General features: G+C 36.6%; 1 protein-coding gene across 3 annotated transcripts in view; it reads left to right on the plus strand.

The window, feature by feature from the left end:
- The window catches only part of LOC106087998 (facilitated trehalose transporter Tret1-2 homolog), a 146,942-nt gene that overhangs the window by 102,936 nt on the left and 16,027 nt on the right, over window positions 1-27,979 (plus strand). The gene's annotated exons all lie outside the window — the stretch shown is intronic.

Here is a 27,979-nt window from a genome sequence, read left to right on the forward strand (position 1 = left end):
TGCTTTCTAAAAAAAATTTATGCTTCGGGAATCTCTCATACCGCCATACTTGTAGATACTTGAATACATTGTGAACAATTTCCCATATTTTGGGTTGCCCCAAAAGTAATTGCGGATTTTTCATATAGTCGGCGTTGACAAATTTTTTCACAACTTGTGACTCTGTAATTGCATTCTTTCTTCTGTCAGTTATCAGCTGTTACTTTTAGTTTGCTTCAGAAAAAAAGTGTAAAAAAAGTATATTTGATTAAAGTTCATTCTAAGTTTTATTAAAAATGCATTTACTTTCTTTTAAAAAATCCGCAATTACTTTTTGGGCAACCCAATAGTATGCTTTTCAATGCAAACAATTGCAAAAAAAGCTTGTGTTACAAAAACCTAGAAACAAACAAAAAGAAAAAAAAAACACACAAACACACAAAATAAATTTGATATCATACTACAAGGTTAGCTAAATAACATTTTGCTTACTTTGAGTTGGTTTAGAATTTAAAACACACCACAAAGGTCACAAATAAAATTTATTTATCTATTTGTAAGAATTTGCAAATAGTAACAAAAAACGATTAACTAGATTAAGGCTTCACTAAGGCTAAATTCTTTAATTTTTGGCATTATTTGGTCATTTATTGGGCTGCCAATTCCCATTCATAAACCTAGTTGGCACAGGCTTGATTGTTGGCTAATTAAGACAATGTATATTAAATTCAATGTTATTTTTTAGAAAACGATCAAAAACAGTAACGAGGCATAAGGGGGTTAATGTCTAGTAAACATTACGTGAATTGTTCTGAATAAGAGAGTGGCTGTCTAAAAATAGGCAACATTGTTTGTGAATACATTATTCCAATTTTTATTCCACAAAAGTATGCAACATAATGTAATACAGAAACAATAATGTTAACAATAAAACGAAAATGACTAAAACCACTAAGTGCATAGTTATGAGCTTTAGATAACGAGAAGCCTTATGCAAACGCAAATTTGCCCAAGAACATTCCATTAAGGTATTGGGGCAAACTTCTCACATATCTATGAGTGCTGTCCGATTCAAGTTTAAGCTCAATGATAAGGGCCTCCTTTTTATAGCCGAGTCCGAACGGCGTGCCGCAGTGCGACACCTCTTTGTGGAGAAGTTTTTACATGACATGACGTGTAGCATCATAGGCGGACATGCTAACCTCTGCGGTGGCCTCCAAGCCTTATACAAGTCAAAATTTAAAATTTCATCGAAATCGGGTAATAAATGTACCTTTTAAGGGCTAAGGACTCTAAATGCCAGATTGCTCTATATGGCAGCTATAAGGTGGTGCTCCACCTTATAGCTGCTACTCACTAAGGTGCTACTCACTAAATCCCAAAATATACCAGTCTTTTGTAGGCTTTAGACCCTAAATCCCCATATCGGTTTATGTGGCACAACAACTGTTCCAAATTTCAACAAAATCGGGCATTAAATACGCCTGTTATAGGCTTAAAACCCTAACTAGGCATAACGGTCTTTATGGCAGCTATATTTTAACACGGTCCGATTTAAACCATATTCGTGTGGGAGGTCAAAACAACCTACAGTTTCAAATTTTAGCGAAGTCGAGTTATATATGCGTCTGTTATGGCTTTAAGACCCTTTATCAAATAATAGGTCTATATGGCAGCTATATCTATCATTTGAGACCATCCTAAAGAAATGCAGCTGCATTCCAAAATGCAGTTAAAAATACGATCTTCTAATGTAAATATTCTAATTTAATCACACCATGCGGACAAACATCACCAAACGCCACATGTGGTAACTCATAAGATTAGACTATTTTAGGCTAAATGCCGCTGGCTATGTCATTAAGCATTTTATCTCCTAAACATTGATAAGAACTGACGTGGCCTAAGAATGCAGTTCTAACAAAACTGTTCAGACGTCAAGGGGCTTAGGCACATCAACCCTTTCATGTGTCAGGAGGATAAATGCGCCTATTATGGTAGCGATATCTAAAAATAGTCCGATTTGGCCCGCCCAAAAATATAACCTGCGTTTTGAAAAAATACGGATATGTGCATAATTTCAACTCAATATCTCAATTTTTGAAGGCTGTAACGTGATTACAACTGAAGGACAGCCAGACGGACGGACACACAGACATCGTAGGGGCGGAAATTGATATTTTGATGTGTTGCAAACGGAATGACTAAATAAATATACCCCCTATCCTACGGTAGTAGACATAAAAAATTTCATCAATAATAATCACTCGACTCGAAAACGGCTTAGTCCCGAAGGCGAAGGCGGAGAAAACGAGGCATTCCTCATTTCAAATATCCTAATATTATGGGTTGTCTCCTCCCTTTGGTGGGATGCGGTTATCACTTACGCTAAGAATCAATTGGTTCGGCAGTGTGCCTCATGATGTTGTAGGCTACATCAAAGTGAAGATATGGGCAACTTCACTTTGGTGGCCTTCTTGGAAATAGAAGGCAGTTTAATGTGTGGGTTTATCGTGAAGCTGGAGTTCATGCAACTCCGCAATGGAGGGAGGATCTCTCCTTTGGTGAGTTGTGTTGACACAATGCTGAAATTCCGCATTACCAACGCATCACTTCCGAGGCGCGTTTAGGAAGATTGTGAATAGAGGAACTCCGCATGGAGGGGCTTCATCCCCTCTTTTGTGTCTTCTAGTTATTAATGGGAGGCTATCTGGAGTGCCGAGGGTCAAAAACACTGAGCTGTTGCTTTTCACCTGGAGCAGGAAGCTGGGTGTTTTCAGGGGATTTGCGCGACTTGGGGTAGAGCTCCCGCTCCCACCGGAGGCCAAGTACCGGGACGTGATTCTTGACCAGCGACTGAACTAGAGAAGGTACGTCGAGAAAATGGTCAGAGGGGAACTAAATGGTCTCTACTTTAGTCGCAACTCACTAGAAAGGGGCTTAGATCGGGGATGATGTGTTGGAAGTTTGCGGTGGTGTAGCCGATTCATAGCTTTGGGTGTTTGGTGTAGCTTCGGACACTGAACAATTGTGCTCGCCGTTATATGACCTAAAAGATACAGGGTACAGCGGAGGTGATGATCTCTGCAGCAATGCGGAGTGCCGCTAGAGAGACGCTCAACACCATGCGAAAAGGGATCTATGCGCTGCGGATACTCGTCCTTTCCCGGGACCTCTGCATACACAAAGGGGCCTAAGTTGGATACAAGCAACGCGACAGGAGTCTTCATTAAAATCCTTAGAGTCTTCATTAAGATCCAAGGAGCCATATGGGCTTCTGAACGGAAGTAGTAACGGTTGCCCTGTGTCCGAGGTTTACGCGCAGTATTACGTCATTTATCCTGGGACTAAGAAAACATGATCTGAAACCGCTGATAGGAGATCTGAATGGTCATTGCAACTTTAGGTGTTGACGTCGCGCTGTGCATAAGGCGAGTCTGATTTCTGATTATTGTGCGACTACGAGGAGAAGTTGGAGACGGTCGAGCACCTTTTGTGTCATAGCCGCACAATCGCGAAAAGACATAGGTAAACACATCTTTCCTTGCCTGGATTCCCTCCATGCACTTGGTCCTCTTGACATTCTGGAGTTCTGTAGAGGCCTGAATTAGCTGACTGGATCATACTCTCGCCTGTGACAGCTTTGTTTCTTGTCTTAGGTGTTATTTTCCCTTGACTATCGTAGATCTCGGAATGAGATGGATGAAAAGTTCATAATTCACCTGTTCTGGATGTCTGGCCTCAGATATATCCCAGGGAATTGTAAAGCAGTCGAGAATGCGAGACTAGGAACTACCTTACACATTCCTGGGAAACTGGAATCTGTGGGTATGCCTCTAGGGACATGTAAGCTAAGCCTTCAGAATCAGGCACAAAGGAAGAGTTGTGAATATACCAAACTTATATGGCCCTACAGGAGTAGGCTTAGTCCTCCTTGTCTAATAATGCACTCTGTTTAAAACTTGAAAGTCATTTAAACACAAAAATCCAAAACGATAAGTAAAGGTATAATGTAGCTTCAAGGACAAACAATCAGTCTGGTTGTACTCCAACGACAAACAGTAACGCATCCATTTTTTTTTTATTTTTAGGAGTAATATTGCCACCAGCTTCCTTAAGTTTAGGTATATACTAAGAGGGACACAATTACCAACAGTAGCATGATCTTCTTTCATTCATTGATATAAATACTTTTTTGAATTTTTTATGCATGTTGAACGAGCAAAGAATACATTTCGATTCCATTCTATACTCTATTTTCTTCCAAGAAACAATTTTATGAACACATGTATTTAAAATTTTTAGGGAAAATTATATAGCATTTCAAAAATATATTAAAATTCCGTTATAATCTTTACACCAAAATATGTATATTGCCTTGTCTGTTAAATATACAAATTATTTTTATATTTCCCACATATATATCTGAAATAAATGTCTTATTTATCCCAATGTTTGGTTAAAGATTCTACACTGAAAAAATTTTTGTCCTAATTTTAAAGATTCGTGCCAAGATAAGCAAACTTAATTTAAAGATGATCAATTTTCCAATTTATTAATAAAACATTCCCTTTGGTGAAAAATATTTTCCATCCTAATAAATCCTTAACTTTGAGTCAAGATATCGTTGAAAGTTAGAAATGAAAAGACAACAGCGAACCGTAGTTAAGGACGCAATAGCCTTGTAAATAGGAGCCGCTTTAAATGTTTAATGATTTTTAGGTTAAGATGTTCAGCTTAAAACAAGAATTTTTTCAAAAAATAATAATTGGCTGTCATCTACGAAGTCAAATAGGAATCAACCAGCGATCAAAACTTGAAACGAATGGTCATGTCTGTAAGTAAATAGGAAATTAAATTTAAAGATAGCATCTTTATTTTAAAGTTTTTGTTGTTTGGTTCATTTTCATTGCTCACATCCTATGAATAAGGAAACATCTAAAATTTTGGGCCAACTTTTTGTTCAGTGTTTTGTTTGGCTGTAGGACACCTGCCTTGACACATTTTATATCAATTGTGAAAATTTTGGCTTCTAGCCAAGAAGAAAAGTATCTTCATACTTTATAGCATTTTCCTTGTGGAGGCGTATTATTGTATGGATTTTCCTTGCATTGGTGTTTTGTTTTTGTTTCTTTAATAAACCTATATTCAGGGCAAATGAACTAAGGTTGTTGCCTTGGCGAGGAGTAACGAAAGGGTGAGAGTAGACACAATACCATAAATATATAGTATAACAAAATGCATGCGGAATATTGATGACCTACGCAGCGGCGGAAAGAGGTGTGCAGCAGGCTTTTTATAAAGCCTGCAAAGAAGTCTGGAGGCATTCCAAAGACATACGCGCTCGCTTTCAAATGTACACGACGTGCCATTGGCGAAGAGGGCACCACCTTTCACTTCTGCTTTTAGTATTGATATAAGGTCTGTGGAAAGAGTGCGTAAATAATGCCTTTTAAAATACCGCTGAAAACAGGCCTCTTTTTCTTAATTTTTAGAATGCTCGGTTTATTGTTATACCCACCACCATAGGATGGGGGTAAACTAATCTAGTCATTCGGTTTGTAACACCTCGAAATATTCGTCTGAGACCCCATAAAGTATATATATTCTTGATCGTCTCTTGAAATTTTGCACAGATAATTAATAGAGATGTAGGTCGTTGGGTATTGCAAATGGGCCATATCGGTTCAGATTTAGATATAGCTCCCTTATATACCGAACTCCCGATTTGACTTCTTGAGCCCCTGGAAGCCGCAATTTTTGTTCGATTTGGCTGAAATAACCTGAATAACCTGCTATAGCTCCCGTCTATCGATCATCCTTGTTCGGTTCCTAGAAGCTTTAATTTTTGGTGCTTTGACAGAAGTTTGGTATGTAGAATAAAATTATGCCCTACAACTTAATATATTTTGTATACATTTTTAGCAGACGCCATGGTCGGGGTCCCAAGATTCGACCGGCTGAACTAAGCACGCGTTTTCTTGTTTTTTTTATGCATTGGGTTGTACTAATTTCGTCACTCTGTTTGTAACACCTCGAAAAATGCGTTTTAGGCTCCATAAGGTATATATATTCTTGATCGTCATGACATTTTAAGTCGATCTAGCCATGTCCGTCCGTCCGTCTGTCTGTCGAAAGCACGCCAACTTTCGAAGGAGTAAAGCTAGGCACATGAAACTTTGCACAAATACTATTATTTCGTGGAGGTCGGTTGGAATTGTAAATGGACCAAATCGGTTAATGTGTTGATATAGCTGCCATATAACCTGATCTTGGGTCTTGACTTCTTGAACCTCTAGAGAGCGCAATTCTCGTTCGATTTGACTGAAATTTTACACATGGTGTTTTGGTATCACACAACAACTGTGCTAAGTGTGGTTCAAATCGGTTCATAAAAACCGATATTGGGTCTGGATTTCTTGAACCTCTAGAGGGCGCAATTCTCGTTCGATTTGACCGAAATCTTACACGCGGTGTTTTGGTATCACTTCCAACAACTGTGCTTAGTATGGTGCAAATAGGTACATAACCTGATATAGCTGCCAACAGTCTGGGATCTTGACTTCTTGAGCCTCTAGAGTGCCAATTCTAATCCGATTTGGCAGAATTTTTGTATAACGGCTTCTCCCATTACCGTCGACAAACGTGTCCAATAAGGTCTGAATCGATCTATAGCTTGATACAGCTCCCTTATAAGCCGATCTCCCGATATTGCTTCTTGAGCCCCTATTGGCAGAAATTTTGTACAACGGCTTCTCCCATGACCGTCAACATAAGTGTCCAATAAGGTCTGAATCGATCTATAGCTTGATACAGCTCCCATATAAACCGATCTCCCGATATTGCTTCTTGAGCCCCTACAAGGCGCAATTCTTATCCGAATGGACTGAAATTATATACAATAATTTCTACAATGTTCATCATTCAATTCATTTATCGTCCGAATCGGACTATAACGTGATATAGCTCCAATAGCATAACAGTTTTTAATCATTATTCTTTGTTAACCTAAAAAGAGATACCGCGCAAAGAACTCGACAAATGTGATCCATGGTGGAGGGTATAAAAGATTTGGCCCGGCAGAACTTAGCACGCTCTTACTTGTTTTTTGTTTATGGTGTATTTAATGTTGTTTTTTTTATTAAACTCTTATTTTTACCATTTTTCCAAATAAGTGCTACATTTACCTTTTGCCGCCAGGGCTTTGAACATGGGTCTTCTCTTTTGCTAGCCAAATACGCTCCTAACTCAGCCAACCACTTGTTTATAATGTGCGCGGCTAAAGGTTGACAAAAACAATTGTCTATTTTTAGAACAAACAGCATCGTCTTTTGCTTCCGTCGACAGTCATTATATATTGCCTTGTCTTGGAAAGAAGTTATGAACCTAAGTTTACTCTCACTCTTTGTCTTTGGGTTGTACTCACACCCAACATATACTTCATGTGAAGAGTATTGAGCCCATAATTTTGATGAAATTTGCAACAGTGGGTTTAAGTAGGCCTCTTTACCTTTTTGTAGAATGCGATCTAGATCTGAATATATTTCTCGATTTGAAGCAGTGAGTTTTTTCAACCCTCTACACCTTTTCATTGATGTGGTCCAGATCGGACAATATTTGGATATAGCTGCCATAAAGGGAGAATTTTTTATCCGTTTTCGATTAAATTTAAAATAGTGAGTTTTAGTAGACCTCTACATTGCTTTGTCGAATGTGGTTCAGATCAGGCCGTATATGAATGGTAATGCCATATAGATCCATCGCTCATCTCTATTCATGTGCTTGAATAGTGGCATAACACGAAAGAGTTAATTTTGCAGAAAACGCATTTTAAGTTTCATTACCCATTACATTAAAAAATATATATAGAAGTTAACTTAATCTAAATTTGAAAAAAACCTTTGTCAAACCTATGCCAAACCAAAGAGATTAGGAATTAGGAACAGATGCTATTTTTGCTCAATTCACAGAATGCTTTATAATTTGTATTTTCATGAAGAATCTAAAAATCATTGTTTCTGGATGACGATTCTTATTTTTTTTTTTTGCAACTTTGACACAAATTGAACTCCATGCTACCCATATACTTAAAGCGTTGTTTTGTTGTTTCCAACCGACATCTAATTGTTTTAAGATTTACATTGTTTCTTGCGTTAAACTGGGTTTGATTTGATTTATTGTGTGGTGTCCTATATTATCAATAAATTTAAAAACGTACAAAACAATTGCATTTTGTAGAGAACTGTAATGGAAGGATATTTTGTGATATGTCTTTGTACACCGAGATTGTAGAAAACATTAATAAGATGTTGAAACCCGTCTTTAGCGCCTTATTCTGTAGCCTTTGCAGTGATCTAAGCCCATTAGTTCTCCTACTAGCATATATTTATAATAGGTAAGTAATTCACATGACTATGTACAAGGGACTGACACAAAGTTAACTTAGTTTATCTGTTATCGCATATAACGAATTAGTAAAAATTGTTTTGGTTTAAAATAAAAGTTTTGAACCAATAACTTATTAATGTGTATTTATTGACCTGAAGTAACGACAATAACATATTAAGAAAATATAATTTCTTCATTTGAAACAACTTTCTTCATACACATATTGAAAATATCATTTCTTCAATTGACTTCATTAACATATTTGCATACTCAATATGTTAATATATATATATACATAATTTTTTTTTCCAATGAGCCACTGTGGGTTATTTTTAATACCTTTTAAAGATTTTTACTGCTCCAACCGCTCCTTATCATAATTGGGTTTCATTCAACTTTTCTTAAATGTATAAGAAATTATTTTCGTTTTATGCTGCAAAAATGCTCTTTGTTATTTTAACATCCACAAAATGTAGAGACAGAATGTATATACGATTTGTATTTCTTGACTACCTACATTAAGGGCAATTAAAGACAATTATCAACCGATCATGGAATATAAAAAAGAGAAAACATTTAAATGAAACCCTTCGTATGCACATAATAAGTAAGAAATTCAGTTTGCTTCGTTTTTAAAAAAGAAGAAAATATTACGTAGGACTTTTGACAAGAGTTTTTTTTTTCTTATGAACATACAAGTAAGGCATCAATATAGCTAATTACTAATGGGGAACCCAAAATGATGTTTAATTTACAATAACTTCTTCTTATATTAATGTATGCTGGTCATTCAAGTTTTGTTCAAATTACTTGGCGAACATTCGCATGCTTGTATAAAGGCTGTATATTATTAATTTATATTGAAAAAATAATTTGCGGATTATTTTGACGCTAGAGAACAATATATAAGTAATATATTCTCCAAAAAGTTGCATGTAGTGTTTTAATTACAAATTTGCGTAAGATAAGCCAAAGAAAAATTTTATTATTTAGAAAATAGTGTGAAAACTATCACTTTCATAAAATCACAATATTTTGATGTGCTACTTCTAGAAGATAGAAAAAACAAATAATATTTCTTTCCAATTTAATGTTTGGTATTAAATATAATGTACACCTAATCTTTTTACGAACTCCAACAATATAAAGACACGGAAATTTGTTTTTATTTATCAGGGAACCCAAGAGAGGGTTGTGGTCAAAAATGGGGAAAGTTATATTGGAGTATCTCACAATGAGATCTTTTACAGAGAAGTTTAATATGACTCACAAATGTCACAACACTCATAGAAAAATGTCTGCTGATAATAGCAAACACTATTTTCTAACGGTTACCAGTAAATTTTGCTAACATTACAGCAGGAGTTCTGCTGCAATAGCAGAACGTTTGCAATTTTAGACTAGAAGGCTGCCTGCTAAAAGTTCTGCTCTTTGTTGAAGAGGACTGCTGCTTAATATATGAAGGGGTTGTTAGAAAGGATGGGAAGGGAAATCAAATCAAATCAAATCAAAACAAATCTAACGCTTACTTGATGTATGATATTCATGTCTATCATTTTCTTGAGAGTCTTTGGAATGAAGGACGAGAGGCTGATTGGCCTATACACTTTTTATGAAACGTGACTTGGTTTTCCAGCCTAAGGAATGAGCAACCGGTACAGTCTTCTTCAGCAGTCCTATGCATATGGTCCTTTCTTTGTTTGAATTATAGTTTTCAAGGTATATTTACAGCCCAAATGTTTCTAGCTTTTTGTTATTATTTCTTGACCAAAACTCCGATGGAAAGATCAAGTGGTGAAGGACACCTCGAAACTTGTGTCAGGGATGAAGAACGAACACAGAACGGTAGCTCTTCCTCTTTCTTCTTCTTCTTCTCCTCCTCCGACTTCTTTTCAATCATTCAATTAAATTTTTTGATTTTATTCATTGCTTTATGTTCTTACTGTCTCATTAGGACTTATTTAGAGTTTCAGTGTCAGTGTCTCTGCTACCACAAAGAATATCAGCATATTAACGTTTAAATGTTTTTGCTGAAGTACAACTCATGGTATCCATAACACGTTGCAAACCATTGTTTTGTGTTTGAGCGGTGTTTTTCCCTTGACAATGCAATGTACGCTTATATAACGAAATGGTTTCCTATATAGTTTTAGTGTATATTAGAATTATACAATATCCTTGAAGTCATGGACATTATATTGCATATAAAACTTATCAGTTGCATTGCATATAAAACTTATCAGTGCTTTAAATTAAAACTTAACACTTGAAGATATTTCTTTAATCCTGACATATGATATTCACGGAGATTATCAAAGGAATCCTTCTATAGAATTATAGAAGATAAAAAACTCTGTATTCATTGAGTTTTTCTGAAAGAGATAAAAAAACCCAGTCTGCGGAAAATTACTCTTGCATGTCATTAATACGAGTATTTATATTTGTACATGCCTACAACATAAGAACGTATTGCGAATGGCAACTGCATGCAACGCATTCATTTCTGTTCTCATACCATCAAACGAAATGCGATCTCAACATTAGTATCAAAGACAACAGTAACTTGTTTATCCTGCCATCATGCGTTTTCCTTCTGGCAATTAAATGAAAAGCTCATTTCGCTATATATCTTATAAAATCGACTTAATTACAATGACGTGTAGAAGGCAATTTGTTAAAATTAAGGCTCATAGGTAATAAAAACGTAGCAGATTAACTTGTTTTCCTGTAATTATAGCTGAATGACCGGCATGTATGTAGGGGTAACTAGTTTTGTTATCTTTTTTTCACATTTGTTTGTTATTAGTATTAAGGAAAGGAAATGGATATGCTAGCAGTTATAGATGGAAGTTGCCAGATTGTTAGTGAAAGGGAAAAATAAAATTTTGTATGATAATAAAATTTTTACAAAATTTTCTATGGTAATAAAATTTTCACAAAGTTTTCTATGGAAATAAAATTTTAACAAAATTTTCTATGAAAATAAAATATGGAAAAATTTTTCTATGAAAATAAAAGTGAAAGAAGATCTATGTATACATATAAAAATAAATTTGTGTTTGTTTATTTGTGGGTATGTGAGTTTGTTTGTTCCTTATAGACTCAAAAACTTTTGAACCGATTTTCTAGCAATTTTTACAGATTGTGGGGAGTGGTCTGGAAGAAACAAAAGGCTATATAAGTTTTTCATATCAGAAGTGGGGCGGACCCTCCCCTCACCCCAAAAGTACCACTCAAAAATAAAAGTAGATCGATCGGGACAGTATGGGTCTCAAACGAAAGCTATTCGGGAGTAGAAAACGAATTTTGATATCAAAAGTTGGGTCCAAGTACCTGGGGAGCTGCCCCGACTCCAAAACCCCCTAAAATAGGGGGACAATTGGGGCTCGAATAAAATGTATTCGGTAGTAGATTACGAATATAGTCAGGAAGGAGGTAGAGCCTATATAATTTGTTCAAATTGGAAGGGGCGGACCCTCCCCCGTTACCCCAAAAATACCACCCAAAATCAAAAGTGGACCGATGGGGACAATATAGGTATCAAATAAAAGGTATTGGAGAGTAGAATACGAATATGGTATTAAAAAATGGGTACATATTGGACGTACATATCAATATGGGACTCAAATGAAAGATCGAAACCGTGGTTCTCCCGGGATATTCGTTCGGCTATTCACGAGAGGAATATGTCGCATCGCAGGTGGAGACGTTTCAGGACGCCTGAGTTACATGATGCCTTTCGCTCAGCAAGAGACCACGTCAATAAGTTGATTAAGATAGCGAAGAAAGACTACTATTACAGACGCTTTACTTCTGCAATAGGCTCCAAGAGAACGTGGAAGGTTATTCGAGACATAGGAATTGGGAAAGATACTAATAGATGTTCAACAAACTTGGACATCAATGGGCTTAACGATGCATTTGTTAATGTCCCACAAATCCCGGTTGATCCCAATTTCTATGGCTTCAATATCTCCCCCTCTCTCGATGACGACTCTGGTTTTGGCTTCAGCTGTATTGGTCCCACCGATGTCCTTGAGTGCGTCGCGACTGTAAAGTCAAACGCTGTCGGATCGGATGGAATTGATCCTATATTTGTAAGACTCTTGCTCTCCCTTATTATTCCTCATGTAACCTATGTATGTTTTCAATAGGATTTTGACCACGAGTTACTTTCCATTAGCGTGGAAACATGCCAAAGTCATCCCACTGCCTAAAAATTCCAAGGAATATAGACCAATTGCGATTCTTTGTTACTTGTCAAAGGTCTTTGAGAAATAGTTGTATTTGCAAATGTCGTCTTTTGTCAACGAGAACTCTTTGTTAGGTCTCACTTGGCAAATACTTATCTTGTTCCTGGCATTTCTACAGCTGTGAGTTGTTTGCTAATTGCGACTCGGTAAGTAGACGTAAGCTAAACACCTTTTTTAATAGCGTTACTCGTTATGTATTTGGCTTGAGACGGCGCGATTCCATCTCTGAATACTCTTTATCTCTGTATGGCGTCTCCTTACAGCACTTGTTGTACCTGAGATCGCTTACCTTCCTGCATAAACTGATCTACACGCAGGCACCACAATATCTGTATGGATTTATTGAATTCGCCAGATCTATTAGAGGTAAAAAAATTATTCCCAAAATTTATCGGAGGCTTATTTCTGAATGGCATATGTTCATATTCGCTGTACGTCTCTGGAACCCACTTCCTAACGATCTGCAATTACTCAGTAACTCGGCAATATTTAAAACCAGACTTTGGAAACATTTTACTGCATTAAGTTGATGAAAATCTGTGATGTATTGTATAGCTATAGATTCATAGTTTTAAGTGTTTACTATGTACAATTGTTGGAGATATTACCCGCACTTTGATTACAAGAATTTTATATTCTTGTTATGCGGGTGTAAATAAATAAATTACAAATAAAAAAAATTACAAATAAATATTCGGGAATAGATTACGAATATGACATTAAAATTTGTGTCCAATTATCTAGGTGGTGCTTTACCTTCTAAAAGCGCCTCAAATATGTTAATTGACCTATTAAGGCAATGGGGGATCAAGGGATAGTTAATTTTGAGTGGAGTGCGACATTCTAATTTGTGCTCAAATGGCAGAAGGGTGTGGCGGACGACCCTCCTATTGACGCTCCCCACCAAACGGCTGTATAGTTCTATCACGACAATATGGGGTTCGATATATTATATGAGGTTGTGGACTGCGAATTTGATATCTTTAGTCTGCATCTAGGGGACCACCTCACCCTAAAACAGTCGACCAATTATAATGACCCAACAAGATACTGTGTGATTTAATTAATTTAGGGAAATAAAACAATGTAGGCCGCCATACCCCCAAAATATTGACGATTCGTTCGGCGACATAGGCGGAGATGCAAACCTTAGCGCCACTGTGGCCACCTCAGTACCAGCAGGGATGTATCTCACATATCAATCATATTTTTCTATTAAAATTTTAGCTCATCAACAAGGGACCATTCCCAGGTAAGTTCAAATGACGCGCCGCTGACAACACGTTTTTGTTCAAAAGTATTACATGGTTTTATTACTAAGAAGTGTCACCACCAATGGTGTGGTGATGACCATCAGAAAGCTTATTCAAATGTTCTCGACAGGCTTAGAATCCAGGCGTTCAGCGGAACAGGTGGCCATGTACTCATCTGCGCAAATGTGGCTACCAAATATATGGCCTGGCAAATTAGTTCCTTAGACCAGAAAATCGATTAATATGACAATTTGAATTGATTAAAAGAAGACTAAATAATGAATATTTAATAGGTAGTCACATAGTTATTTAAAGACAACTACCACATGATGATCAATGTTATAAGCCACTCCAAGCGAGAAGCAATAACATTTACTTTAGCGCCCTCTACTGGCTGTTTACGATTGGATCTGAATGGAAACGCCAACACGAACAAAGAGAGGGCAGAGTGGTCAAAGTTGATGACAACCTATCGGTTTTCTGAATAAATAATAATAAAATATAGGAATTTAATTGAGGTTGCTCGCGGTATTATTCTTTAAATTTCCTACCATGAGACAAGCCTTAGTAATAATTGTTTAATTTTCAAGTTTTTTGCTTGTTAGGGCGAAGATCATTAAATCTTACAATCCTTGTTTGTTTCTTTTTCGAGACGAGCTCAATGATCGAAGATTTTCGTTGCAAATGGAAAAGAAAAGCCAGAGATAGCAACACACCAACCAGCATAGGACACGTTTCGTTTAGGTGTTATGGCTTCGAGGACCGTGCGTTGGTATGTTGTATTTGAATCGTATTAATTGCGAAAATGCCTCTATGATACAATTACCACATAAACCACGCTCGACTATCCTGTCTATTAGCTGTACTTTTTCCCAATGCATGTGTTTTTGTGTAATGAGAGTCTTTTTTCTGCGACAATTACGCAACTTCCATGGTACAAATGATTATGAGCTCAATGATCAGAGATTTTCTTTGATTTTGTTAAAAATATTTTAAGAGTCTATCGGTTTGTTTGTTTGCTCCAGTTCCTTATAAACTCAAAAACGGCTGAATAGAATCTTGAATTTTTTTTTTTTTGCGCCCCATCTCCAAAACCTACCAAATACATATATAGACCAATCACGCCAATAAGGGCTTTAAATGAAAGTTATTTAAGATTAGAAAACGTATGTGATATCCAATTGTCCGACCAAGTGTTTGGGGCCACACTTTCGCCAAAGAGCACAAATTCTCTTTGAAAGGCGAACACAAATATTCAAAGGATAATTAAGTTCCCTATAAAGTAAAAGATGGCGCAACGGAGCGGGCCGGTTCAGCTATTTTTTATGAAAATAAAATTTTGACAAAATTTTCTATGAAAATAAAATTGTGACAAAATTTTGTATGAAAATGACATTTTGACAACATTTTCTATGAAAACAAAATTTTGCTAAAAACTATTCATAAAATTAAATTATTGACAACATTTCTAAGCAAAAACAAAATTCTTTAAAAAAATCTTGGTTTTTTAGTGAAAAATATTTTTTGGTAAACTTTTCTAAGAAAATTAAAATGTTGAAAAATTTCTTGCGATATAATATTATGGCCAAAATTTCTATAGAATTAAAATTATCAATTATTTTTTACACCTTTGTTTTCTTTTTACGAAACGTAAAGGATTTTGTGGCACAAGCATAATCATTACTGCGACTATGTTAGAATTTTTACCAAGATAACCTGTAGATCCATTTGTGGACATGAAGCGCCACATAGCATGACATAGCACACCTCAACGAAATATATTGCGTTGTTATATTACTCCTCATTCAATGGCAATGCGAGTGGGCGCATATACATACAACAGGGAAACTACAAAGCAACTAATCGTCTGCCCGTCTTTACTTCAATTCTTTTTCCTTCTCTTCCTGTTATTTTGTCAAAGTACAATACATATGAGTACTAAACCGACATTTCATTCAGGCACAAGGGCATTGCAATGTGACCTCAAGGTGCCTTTGGTAAGGGACAAGAGTTTGACTAAATGTTGTTCGTTTTTTTTTAGTTATTTTTGGTGCGACTACATCATCCATCGTAAACAAAAAAATTTTATGATGGTAAATTTTGGGGGTAAACTGACACGCTTGCCAGTTTATATTATTTTTTTGTTGCTAAAAAATTTAATTTTTTCATTGAAATGATTTCTTTATTGTAGCATCATTCATTGTTATTGTGTTGAGTTTAATGCAAATACGAATTAATGATCCAAAATTATGTTCAATAGAACTCTATTGTGGTTAATTAACATACGTATTGTTGGAATTTGAATTCGCTTAACAAAGTTAAACATTTTAAGAGCATAAAATAGCCTGGAGGCTTCAAATAGGCTATAGGACATTGATTTCGTCATTATTAACTCGAAATATAATTTTGAAAAATAAATGTTCATTATGAGCTGATTTTAAATTGCCGGCATATCATCCTTTTCTAATCTTAGGATTTCAGCTAGCAGAATTTAATATTAGCAAAATTAGTCCGGTCCTTCATTTAGGACCTCGATATACCTCAATTTTTGTTATTTTACCAGGCATGTTGGCTATAAAGTCTATACTGGCTCAGTAGTAAGCCTATAACCTTTTGTAAGCCTATGGTCCTATATAGAGAAATCTAGCTATATGACAATTACATATATTGAAATATGGCGCGATCTGGACAATACTGGTCAAAAATGTCGAGAGCCCAACTACAACTCATTGTTCTAAATTTCAGCTTATTCTGGTGATACATGCTCCATTTATGGGCTCAAGACCCTCATGGGAAGACCATTCTGTATGGCAGTTATATCTTAATACGGTGCGATCTAGATCATATTCTGTAAAGATATCGAGCGATTTAATATAAGACAGAAAAATCGAATAATAAATGCGGATATTGTGGCCTTAAGATCCTAAATCGGCAGCCATATCTGGTTTGAAAGGACCATATTCGAAAGGCCTAGTGAAACTAACTGTTCCAAATTTCAGCTAAATCGAGCAATAAATGCAGCTTTTATGGGTGCTTTAAGAGTAAATCGGCAGTTCGGTCTCCGTGACAGATACATCAAAATGTTTGATTTACACCATATTCACTTTAGTGTTCCAATGTCAGTGAAATCGGGCAGTAAATTAACATTTATGGGCTTGAGACCATAATTGGAAAGGTTCGTCTTTATGTCGCCATATCCAAACTAATTTTGATCTGCGCGGAATTTAAGTTCAGTACCCTCATTTTTAAAGGCTGTAGCGTGATAACAACAACCTAAGGTCCCCAGCTTAAGGATAATCGACGTCCCTGTTATGAAGAACCACGGCCACAGGGCCTTGGCAACCCTGCAGCCAGCCAAAACAGAGAGCGTCGCAATCACTGCATTTATTTCCTGATTTCGCTGAAATTTCGTACAGATAGTTTTGTTAGACCCTCGACATCGCTACCAAATATGGGCCAAATCGGCCTATATATGGATGTAGTTGCCATATATGTACCGATCCCCCGATTTAAATTTTTGAGCCCATAAAAGCCAAATTTTCATCCGATTTCGCTGAAATTTGGCGCTTACAGTGTTACCCTACAGTGTTAGGGCATCAGTCGTCTCTCCGGAGAATAGTTCCTGTTGGACCATATTTTGATATGCCTGTCATATAATCAGATTTCCCGATTAAATATCTTTCACCCAAACATTGCGTATTTATTATCCGATAAATACGAAAATGTTTCTAATTATATCATATTATCAAAGTTCACCCCGGCCGAACTTAGGTATTTTTACTTGTTTATTTTACTTCTGCTAAATTTGTTTTTATTTTATTTTTACTTCTTATTTTTTATTCTATGTCCTTCATTAATTCTTTGTTCTTTGATATTTTTGTTTATTTTATTTTGTATTGTTTTATATTTATTATTTTAATTTAAATAATTTTTTTAATTTTATTTTGTTATGATCATCCCACTGTGTCACCAATCTAACCCCATATTTGCATACTACATTTGTGTACTCAACGTTATTGGCATTGTCTTTGCTGATGACGATATCTGTGTTTTTGTTTTTGTATGCCGATGCTTAAATTACTACGTCGCAACGTCAAGGGGGTGTGTCGCGTGGCGCTAACGTAGGGTTATTGCAAATCGTATGGGCGATATAAAAGAGCAGCAGCAAAGCCAAAACCATAACAATTTAGGCTACGTCAATGAATATCCGACGATGACAACCAAAACGACGACGAAGACCACAGAACGAACGACCTAGTAAAGTTTCAATTCGGTTGTCTCCAGTGGTAGGGAAATAGATGGGCGAATTGAGTGCGAGTCCAACCACAACCAACATTCATGAGAACAACGAACGATACACATTAACATTTTGCGTAGAATGTGAATATCGGAATGTCATTATTCGCTTTAACTTTTAACAGGGGACATTAAAAGGGCATTGTGACCGGGGATGCAAATTAAAAACGAAAAAATAGCGGATCTCTTATTGGCTCAGGATTAAAGAGTAAATTATAGGTGTGTGTTCTCATCTATGTAAGCAAATTACGTATAACCCTAAAATTTATTTATTACAAACTTCCCATATTTCGATTAGGTTTTTTTTTATATACTTTTATAAAAATAGCCCCCATGGTCGATTTTTTTCATTACTTACTTGTTTGAATTCATTTTTTTGTTGTCCAGAAGTGAGTTTCTCGTTTTGACTATGCATCATGCATTTTGAATAGTTAATTAAAGTTGACCGTTATCAACGGCCTTAGAACGCCAAAATGTGAATGCGTTCAAATTCACATATGGAAAGTTCTAAAATTAACTGTTGATGTTATTCGCCCAAAAATTTGGAACACCAAGCAAACAAACACACATGATTGCCTTGACCATTAACAGCAGTACGAAACAATGTTGCTTTCTAAACGTAAAGCTCTCTCTCTCTCTCTCCCAATGTTACGTTAACAGTGAATTTTTGATAAAAAGCTTTTGCTTCTGTATTGAAATTTACAGAGAGGAAATGGAATTTTAACATTCACTCGAAGATATATGATAGTACATTTTTAATTGGAAAAAAAGTAAAAGCGTGCTAAGGTCGGCCGGGCCGAATCTTGGAAACCCGTGGATTCTGCTAAAAATTTATGCAAAATAAACTGAGTTGAAGGGCATAATTCTATTATACATACCAAACTTCTGTCAAACCAGCAAAAATTAAAACTTCTAGAAACCAAACAAGGATGATCGACCGGTCTATATGGGAGCTATATATGTTTTAGGCTGATTTGGACAGTATTTGACACAGTTGTTGGAAGTCGTAACAGAACATGAAATACCACATGCAAAGTTTCAGCCAAATCGGACCACGCACTAAGACGTTTTCGTCCATTGTGATAGCACAGGAGAAGGAAGATGTCTTCTAATTCCAACAGTTGAACCATTCAAATCGCTTTAAAAACCCCAAAAACTTGCGCATGTTGACATCCGTTAAATCAGAAACTTCTCAAAGAAATGAGAACCTAAAGTGGAACTCCTTCTGTCTGCCAGTGCCGGACACACACAGCAGATGTTCTATATACTTATAGCGACAAAGAGAAGGGATGAGTAAATCAACACAAAAGACGAAAACGAAGGTTAGCATGTCCGCCTATGACTCTAAAAAAATTTTCAGCGATGGTTATCCTTTCGTAATGCTGGTGATATTTGTGAAGTACTGTACCATTCGGTATAGTAGCCATGTAAACCTTGGCCCCACACAGGTGTGGCATTGATGTTCTACGACACGTCTATAAAAAAGAAGTCGCTTATCATTGAGCTTATACTTGAATCGGACACCACTCATTGATATGTAAAAAGTTTGCCCCTGTTCCTTAATGTAATGTTCATGGACAAGTTTGCATTTACAAGACAAAAAAAAAAAGAAAATCGGGAACGTCGGAGAGAAACTTTCACAGGCGTGACCTTCGCCCAGTCAATCACTTTAGGCTTCTAAGTAGTCCGGAAAGACAACAGGGATAACGAAATTAGTATACTCCCCATCCTATGGTTGAGGTTATAAAAATTGAACCACAATGCCTTCGTAGGTTACGAAATACGAAGTAGGTCTCGGTCAAAATTGAAAAAAAAAAAAATTAAAGTTGAATATCCCCGAAACCAGCTGAGATATTGTCACCTCTAGCTGGCTTTATGTAGAGATTTTTGAGCACTATCCAGCAAAAACAAAATAAAATTTCGAAATAGCGTGGTGCCAATAGAAGCCCGGATATCCTGATGCCTTTGCACACGATCTCGCTAACTACTCACCTTTAAACATTCCAAATTTCAAACAGATATCTCTACCCGTTTTCACACGGCATGTCTTTATACCCTCCAACATAGGATGGAGGTGTACTAGTTTCGTCATTCCGTTTGCAACACATCGAAATATTGATCTGAGACCCAACAGTCGATTTAGCCATGTTCGTCCATCTGTCTGTCGAAAGCACGCTAATTTTCGAAGGAGTAAAGCTAGGTCCTTGAAATTTTGCACAAATACTTCTTATTAGTGAAGGTCGGTTGTGATTGTAAATGCCATATAAGCCGATATCGGACTTTGACTTCTTGAGCCTCTAGAGGGCGCAATTCTTATCCTGATTTGGCTGAAATTTAGCATGAAGTGTTTTATTTTGACTTCCAAAACAACTCTGCCAAGTATGGTCCAAATCGGTTCATAGCTTGATATAGCTCCAATATTAATCGACCTCGGATATTGACTTCTTAATCCGCTAGAGGACGCAGTTATTATCCGATTTGACTGAAATGTTGCATGTAGTGTTTTGGTTTGACCCATCAACAACTACGCCAAGTATGGTCTAAATCGGTTTACAACCTAATATAGCTCCAATATAAACCGATCTCCCGATTATAATTCTTGAGCCTCTAGAGGCAGAAATTCTTATCCGACTGAAATTATTTGACTGAAATTTTGCACAACGACCTCCTGTATGACCTTTAATATAGTAATTAAATATGGCCTGAATCGGCCCATAACCAAATATGATTCCAATATAAAGAGATCTCCCAATTCTATTTCTTGAGCCACTATAGGGCGCAATTCTTATCCGATTTGGCTAAAATTTTGCACAATGAAATCCACTTTGGTCTCCAACAGCCAAACCAAGTTTGCCATTTGTTTGTTCATTGTTACGTGTGCTGTGTGGCATGTGGCGCAGTCTTGTTTAAACCACATGTCATACTACTCCAGCTCTTGCATTTGGAGCAAAAGAAGGCTGGATATAATCTCACAACAACGTTCACCATGCACAGTTTCGTTACGATTCGCATCATCTTTTAAGAAGTACGGTCCAATTGTGACACCAGCCCATGAACTGCACCAAACTGTGACTTTTCTAGATGCATTGATAGCTCTTGCAATGCTTCTGGCTAATCTCCACTCCAAAATCGATAATTCTGCTTATGTTTGTAACCATTGAGCCAAAAATGAGCTTCGTCGCTTAATGGAAGAAGTGCGCGATGAACTTTCATAACAGAGCACGCCTTTTGATAATAAAATTCACTAATTTGCAAGTGTTGTTCGTTTGTAAGACGAAGAAAGGTTCACTGAATCAGTATCGCGATGAGAACATGACAGCAATCCATTCATGACTAGACGCGAAAGCCGGTCAATGACATAGGAAATGCTCCAACGTTTCATCATCTTCCCTGCATGCCCTACACATGCTATACCTTGCCGCAACGATTTTACAAAAGTGAGCTCGTAGTCCTATGTGTCTCGTTGTGATACCGAAAACTATATTGACCTCCTTTTTACTCCCTTTCAGTAATAAAGATAAAGAAAAAGATGGTCAAGAATTACGCTAAGATACTTGGCTTTCGGAGAAAGCGGCAACTCTAATCCATAGAGAACAGGTCCCCTGAAAGGCCCAGTTTTCATCACATAGTAGAAACTTCCAGCTCAAACTGTCTGAGGTTCTCCCAGGCCGGATGCCCTTTCTCCAACTAGACAACTTCCTTGACGCCTCTTGAAGTAGGGAGGAAGTAACATCGGTGTATATGAGAAATCTATATTAGGTTCTGGACCATTTCAGACCAAACTCGGTACAGATGTTGATAGTTATAGTAGAACACCCCATGGAAAATTTCAAACAAATTGGTTGCAAATTGCGCCCTATTAATGCTCAAATCGCTTCATATGAAACGTATATCTAAACATGGGTCGGTTTGGTCCATTCAAAATCCCAGTCAATCTTCATCAATAAAAACTTTTTGTCACAATTTCGAGCGGCAAGCCTCATTTCTTCGAAAACTAGTGCGTTTTCGACAGGAAGAGCCGCAATGACGTTCCGACCTTACACTTATCCACTTTGGACTGTATTTGAATTATTGAAACTATCTTTGGCATTTGAAGTATTTTATTTTCCGAGAGCGTTTATTATATAGATTACTGTTCAGTATTACGCAAATCGGTAATAAATTTTTTGTACATACACATTATTTATACAGCCAGCACTTACCTGATTGATAATATAGCTCTTATAAATTTCTTCGTAAATATATAAATACTGCATTAGAGATAGTGAGTGCTTGCATGAATGACAGCACGCACACCTGCTTTTTGAGATTTGAAGGTAATAGAAGGGGGGGCGTTAATGTGTACTGGATCATTTATTAAGAGAACTTGTTAGTTGTATCTATTCGGAAGTTAACTAGAGGAAAATCAACACTTTCGCTTTAGATAGAGGACATGCATTTCGCTTACATGCCAACTATCCATACTGAGGAACTTTTTTGCTTGGGATTGCAGGCACCTTGCTTTTTTCACCAATATCAGTTTAACATTAATGAGTTGGTCGTGATAAACTATCAAAGGTGGCACAAAGCACTGCGACGAAATACACTTTTTGTGACAGTATTTGCCATTGAATAAACTTATTTTGGCAATATATTGTAAATAAGCGGATTTTATCTTCAATGTGATTGATTATTAAATGTTACAATATCTAAAACACAAGTATACAAGTTCTTTTGGAGTATTTGAGTGATAGCGTACAGGGGAGCGTGACGGTAATTAGTGTGTCCCAATATGATAAAGTTGTATACATTTTAAATGACTTCCACTTAAGAAAAACTTTATTGTTTTATAACATTTATGGCCGCGACATTCCACATTCACTACATTCCATTTTCACTAATATTCACCATAAAGATATTCCCTTAGGAATGCAGGAAACTTTTTCTTGTATCGCAGAATTCACTTTCATTCAAAGTTCGAGTTTTTAGAACTTTTTTTCTCTTCTTTAGCCACTTTTACTATATCTTAAAAAGTCTTAAGTGGACGAACTCATTATCATATTTTTGGCACAACTTAACTATTACTTATAACATTATTTCGGTGGTATTTTGCGGTTTATAACTAAAACTCTCATACTTAAAAGTCTCAGAGAGTTAATAAACCCACATATGAAACCTGTCAACTTTATCAGCAATCATAAAAAGAATATCGGCATTAGAAATGATTAAAAATAAAAAATATATAAAAACAAGTAAAAGTGTGCTAGGTTCGACCGGGCCGAATCTTATATACCCTTCACCATGGATCGCATTTATTAAGTTATTAACCGATACGTACAAGTCATAGAAAAATATCACCTCCAAAATTTCAGCCAAATTTAGTAATAATTGCGCCCTTAAGAGGCTCAGAAAGTCAAATTGGGAGATCGGTTTATATGGCAGCTATATCAGGTTATTCAGGTTGTAAACCGGTTTAGATGATAATAGGCACAGTTGTTGGAAATCATAACAAAGCACATCACGCAAAATTTCAACCAAATTGGATAACAATTGCGCAAATATACGGACGGACATGACTAGATCGACTTAAAATGTCATGAGGATCAAGAATTTATATTCTTTATGGGGTCTTAGGCGAATATATCGAAATATAAGAAATGGAATGAAGAAATTAGTGTACCCCATCCTCTCATTGAGGGTATAACAAGTAAAATCGTACTGAGGGCGACTGATTCGAACCTTTTATACCGAATATTTTACACCATGGATCTCATTAGCCAAGTTCATTAACCAATTTTTGTAACCACCACCATAACCACTAATCTAGTCATTCCGTTTGTAATACCTCAAAATATTGATGTGAAACCCCTTAAATTATATATATTCTTGATCGTCCTGAAATTCGGAGTCGACCTAGTCATGTTCGTCCTTCCGTCCGTCTAAATCACGATGGCGTTCGAAAGAATAGAAATATCCGCTTGAAATTTTGCACCGATACTACTTCTATGGATGTAATTCATTGGTGATAGCAAATGGCCCATATCGGTTTTGATTTGGATATAGCACAAATATAAACCAATAACCAAATATAACCTCAATTGTTCCCTTAATTTGGCTGAAATTTGCCGCAAAAACTTCTGTAATGACTTCCAGCATCCGTGCCAAGTATGACCCGAATCGGCCTATTTACTGATTTAGGCCCCCTTAAATACCGATACCCCCATATAAATTCTTAAGACCACAGAAGCCGCAACTAATTCCCGATTTGGTTGTTTCAAAATAATTGAAAAACCAACTGTTTTAATAAGGATACATTTTTAGCGCGATCCATGGTAGTTGGCACCCAAGATTCGGCACGTTTTTAAACCTTCCACCATTGGATAGGATTATAACACAGATTTCGTTATTCTGTTTGTAAAACGTCGAAATATTGATCTGAGACTTAACAATGTACATATAAAGGGTGATTTTTGGGCTATTATCTTTCTGGCAACACTCGTTTAAACAGCTCACGCACGTTTCGTGTTTTGTTTCACTGTCAAACATCTTCAGTTTGGTCTATAAATTATTGAAACGCTTGCAAATTATTGAATTTTATGCGTGCTCTGTTAAGAAAGTCCTTCGCGCGCTTCTTCCATTGAGCGACGAAGCTTATTTTTGGCTCAATTGGTACATAAATAAGCAGAATTGTCGATTTTGCAGTGAAGATCAGCCAGAAGCATTACAAGAGCTACCAATGCATTCAGAAAAAGTCACAGTTTGGTGCGGTTTATGGGCTGGTGGCATCATTGGACCGTACTTCTTCAAAGATGATGCGAATCGTAACATAACTGTGATTGGTGAGCGCTATCATGAGATGATATCCAACTTTTTTTTTGCACATAACAATAGACTGATTGAGAAGAGAGATCGGTGAACATTTTATTTCACGTTCGGGACCGGTCAATTGTTCGCCTAGATCGTGGTATTTAACGCCTTTAGACTATTTTTTGTGGGGCTATGTTAAAGCTCATGTCTATACAGATAAACTCGCTTCAATTGACGCATTGAAAGGAAACGTTGAAGCATTTATTGGTGAGATATCTGCCGAAATGTTTGAAAGAGTACGCCAAAATTTAACTAAGCGGATGGACCGACCATTTGAAGCGCAGTCACGATCAATATTTGCATGAAATAATCGTCAAACAGTAAATTATATGGACCGTACTAACGATTCAAATAAAGATTTCATGCATTTTTCTGAATTTTATGTTTTTTTTTTTTTAACTTTCCTATAGCTCTTAAAAAAATCACATTTCTTGATCGTCTTGACATCCTGAGTCGACGGATTTGGCTACCGTCCGTCTGTCAGTTTTCGAAAGCACGCTTACTTTTGAGGGAGTAAACGTAAAAGCTTGAAATTCTTCCTATTAGTGTAGGTCGATTGGAATTGTAAATGGGTCACATTGGTCCATGTTTTAATATAGCCCCATATAAATCGATCTTCCCATTAAACTTCTCGAGCCTTTAGAGAGCGGAATTCCTATCCGATGGGGCTGAAATTTTGAACTAAATTTGAAATTTTGAAACAAATGTGCCAAGTATGATCCAAATCGGTTTATAACCTGATATACCTCCCGTATAAACCGATTTCCAGAGTATATTTCTTGAGCCTTTAGAGGGCGTAGTTCTTATCCAAATCGGTTTATAACCTGATATACCTCCCGTATAAACCGATTTCCAGAGTATATTTCTTGAGCCTTTAGAGGGCGTAGTTCTTAACCGATTTGGTTGAAATATTGGACAGTAACTGTTCTTATAACCTCTAACATACATGCTAAATATGTTCTAAATCAGTCTTTAAGCAGATATAGCTCCCATAAAAACCGATCTCCCGATTTGATTTCTTTAGCCTCCACAGGGCGCAATTCTTATCCGATTTGGCTGAAATTTTGTACAATCACTTCTACTATGATCTTGAACATCCAAACCAAGTATAATTTGAATGGGTCAATAATCTGATCTAGATCCAATAGCATAGCAATTCAAATCCACTATCCTTTGTTTGCCTATAAAGTGATACCCGGCAAAGAACTTGACCAATTAGATCATGATGCTGGGTATAAAAGATTCGGCCCGGCCGAACTTAGCACGCTTTTACTTGTTACTTGTTTTATTTTTTCCGGAGTAGAAGTTGAGAAAATTACCTCAACTCCTACTCCGGGAAAATTAATTCGACACCGACTCTAAGACTCCGCAGCCCTGGTAAGGATCCCATTTTAGGTATTTGCATGCAAATTAGAATGGAAAATTCAAAGAATGATCTCAATGTCTATGGGTGGGTTTTGGGTTGGCAGCCCAGATAATTGTTGCCGAATTTGTATATTTATATTATACCCACCACCATAGGATGGGGGTATTTTTATCTAGTCATTCTGTTTGTAACATCTCAAAGTATTCGTCTAAGACCCCATTAAGTAAATATATTCTTGATCGTGTCGACGCTTTGAGACGGTCTAGGTATGTCCGCCTGTCGAAATCACGTTAGAGGTCGATCGCGTAAAGCTAGCCGCTTGCAATTTTGCACTGATATTTAATATCGATGTAGGTTGTTGGGGATTGCAAATGGGCCATATCGGTTCAGATATAGATATAACTCCCATACGATCTCCCGATTAGATTTCTTGAGCCCCTGGAAGCCGCAATTTTTGTCTGATTTGGCTGAAAATCGTACTTTGCCAAGTACGGTCCAATCGGCCTATAACCTGATATAGCCCCCATATAAACCGATCTCCCGATTTGACTTCTTGAGCCCTTACAAGCCGCAATTTTTGTCCGATTTGGTTGACATTTTGCACAAAGTGGTCTATTATGACTTCCAACAATTATGCCTAGTACGGTCCAAATCAGTCTATAACCTAATATAGCTCCCATTTAAACCGCTCACTCGAACATCCTTTTTGGGTTCCTAGAAGCTTTTAATTTTTGCTGGTTTGACAAAAGTTTGGTATGTAGAATAAAATTATGCTCTACAATTAAATTTTTGGGAGAATCCATGTTGTTGGGTTCCCAAGATTCGGCCCGGCCGAACTTAGCACGCTTTTACTTGTTTTATTTTTTCCGGAGTAGGAGTCGAGAAAATTACCTCAACTCCTACTATGGGAAATTTTGCTCGACCTCGACTCTAAGGCTCCGACTCCGCAGCCCTGGTAAGGAGCCCGTTTTAGGTATTTGCATTCAAATAAGAATGGTAAATTTGATTCCAATCTTGTCCCAATGTTTGGGTTTGGGTTGGGCTGCCAGATGATTGTGGCCAAATTTATATTAAACTCGTACTATATTTCCGAATACATTTAATCGGTGAACATATCTGCTTAGGTGGGACTTGAGAAGGGTCGCTTATCATTGAGCTTAATCTTGAATCGGACAGCACTCATTGAAGTTTGTCCCTGCTCCTTAGTATAATATTCATGGACAAATTTGCAATATTTAGTTTATTATAAAGTCCTTAGGATAAAAAATGAACATACCCATAGACTAAATACCAAATCAAAATGTTTCGATGCAAAAAAAAAAATTGCTGAGAACTGAGCAGCTGTTTGGTTCTCTAAACGTGTAACTGCACTTAACTGATTTCGGTAATCATTAATTTATTACGTATTGAAGATCATCTGCTTGTTCGATAATGTATGCAATAATATACATTATTTGTGGTAAACAAAAGTTAATTAAGATTTGATCACATATCTTATCAAAAATTAACACCCTGCATTAGAACCTATGTAGGTATGTACAATGTTGCATTAGGCTCTGAACAATATCACCTAATACACTAAACACTCAAGAATATTC

Source organism: Stomoxys calcitrans, chromosome 1 (assembly GCF_963082655.1).
Source record: "Stomoxys calcitrans chromosome 1, idStoCalc2.1, whole genome shotgun sequence".
In the NCBI taxonomy this organism is placed as follows: domain Eukaryota; kingdom Metazoa; phylum Arthropoda; class Insecta; order Diptera; family Muscidae; genus Stomoxys; species Stomoxys calcitrans.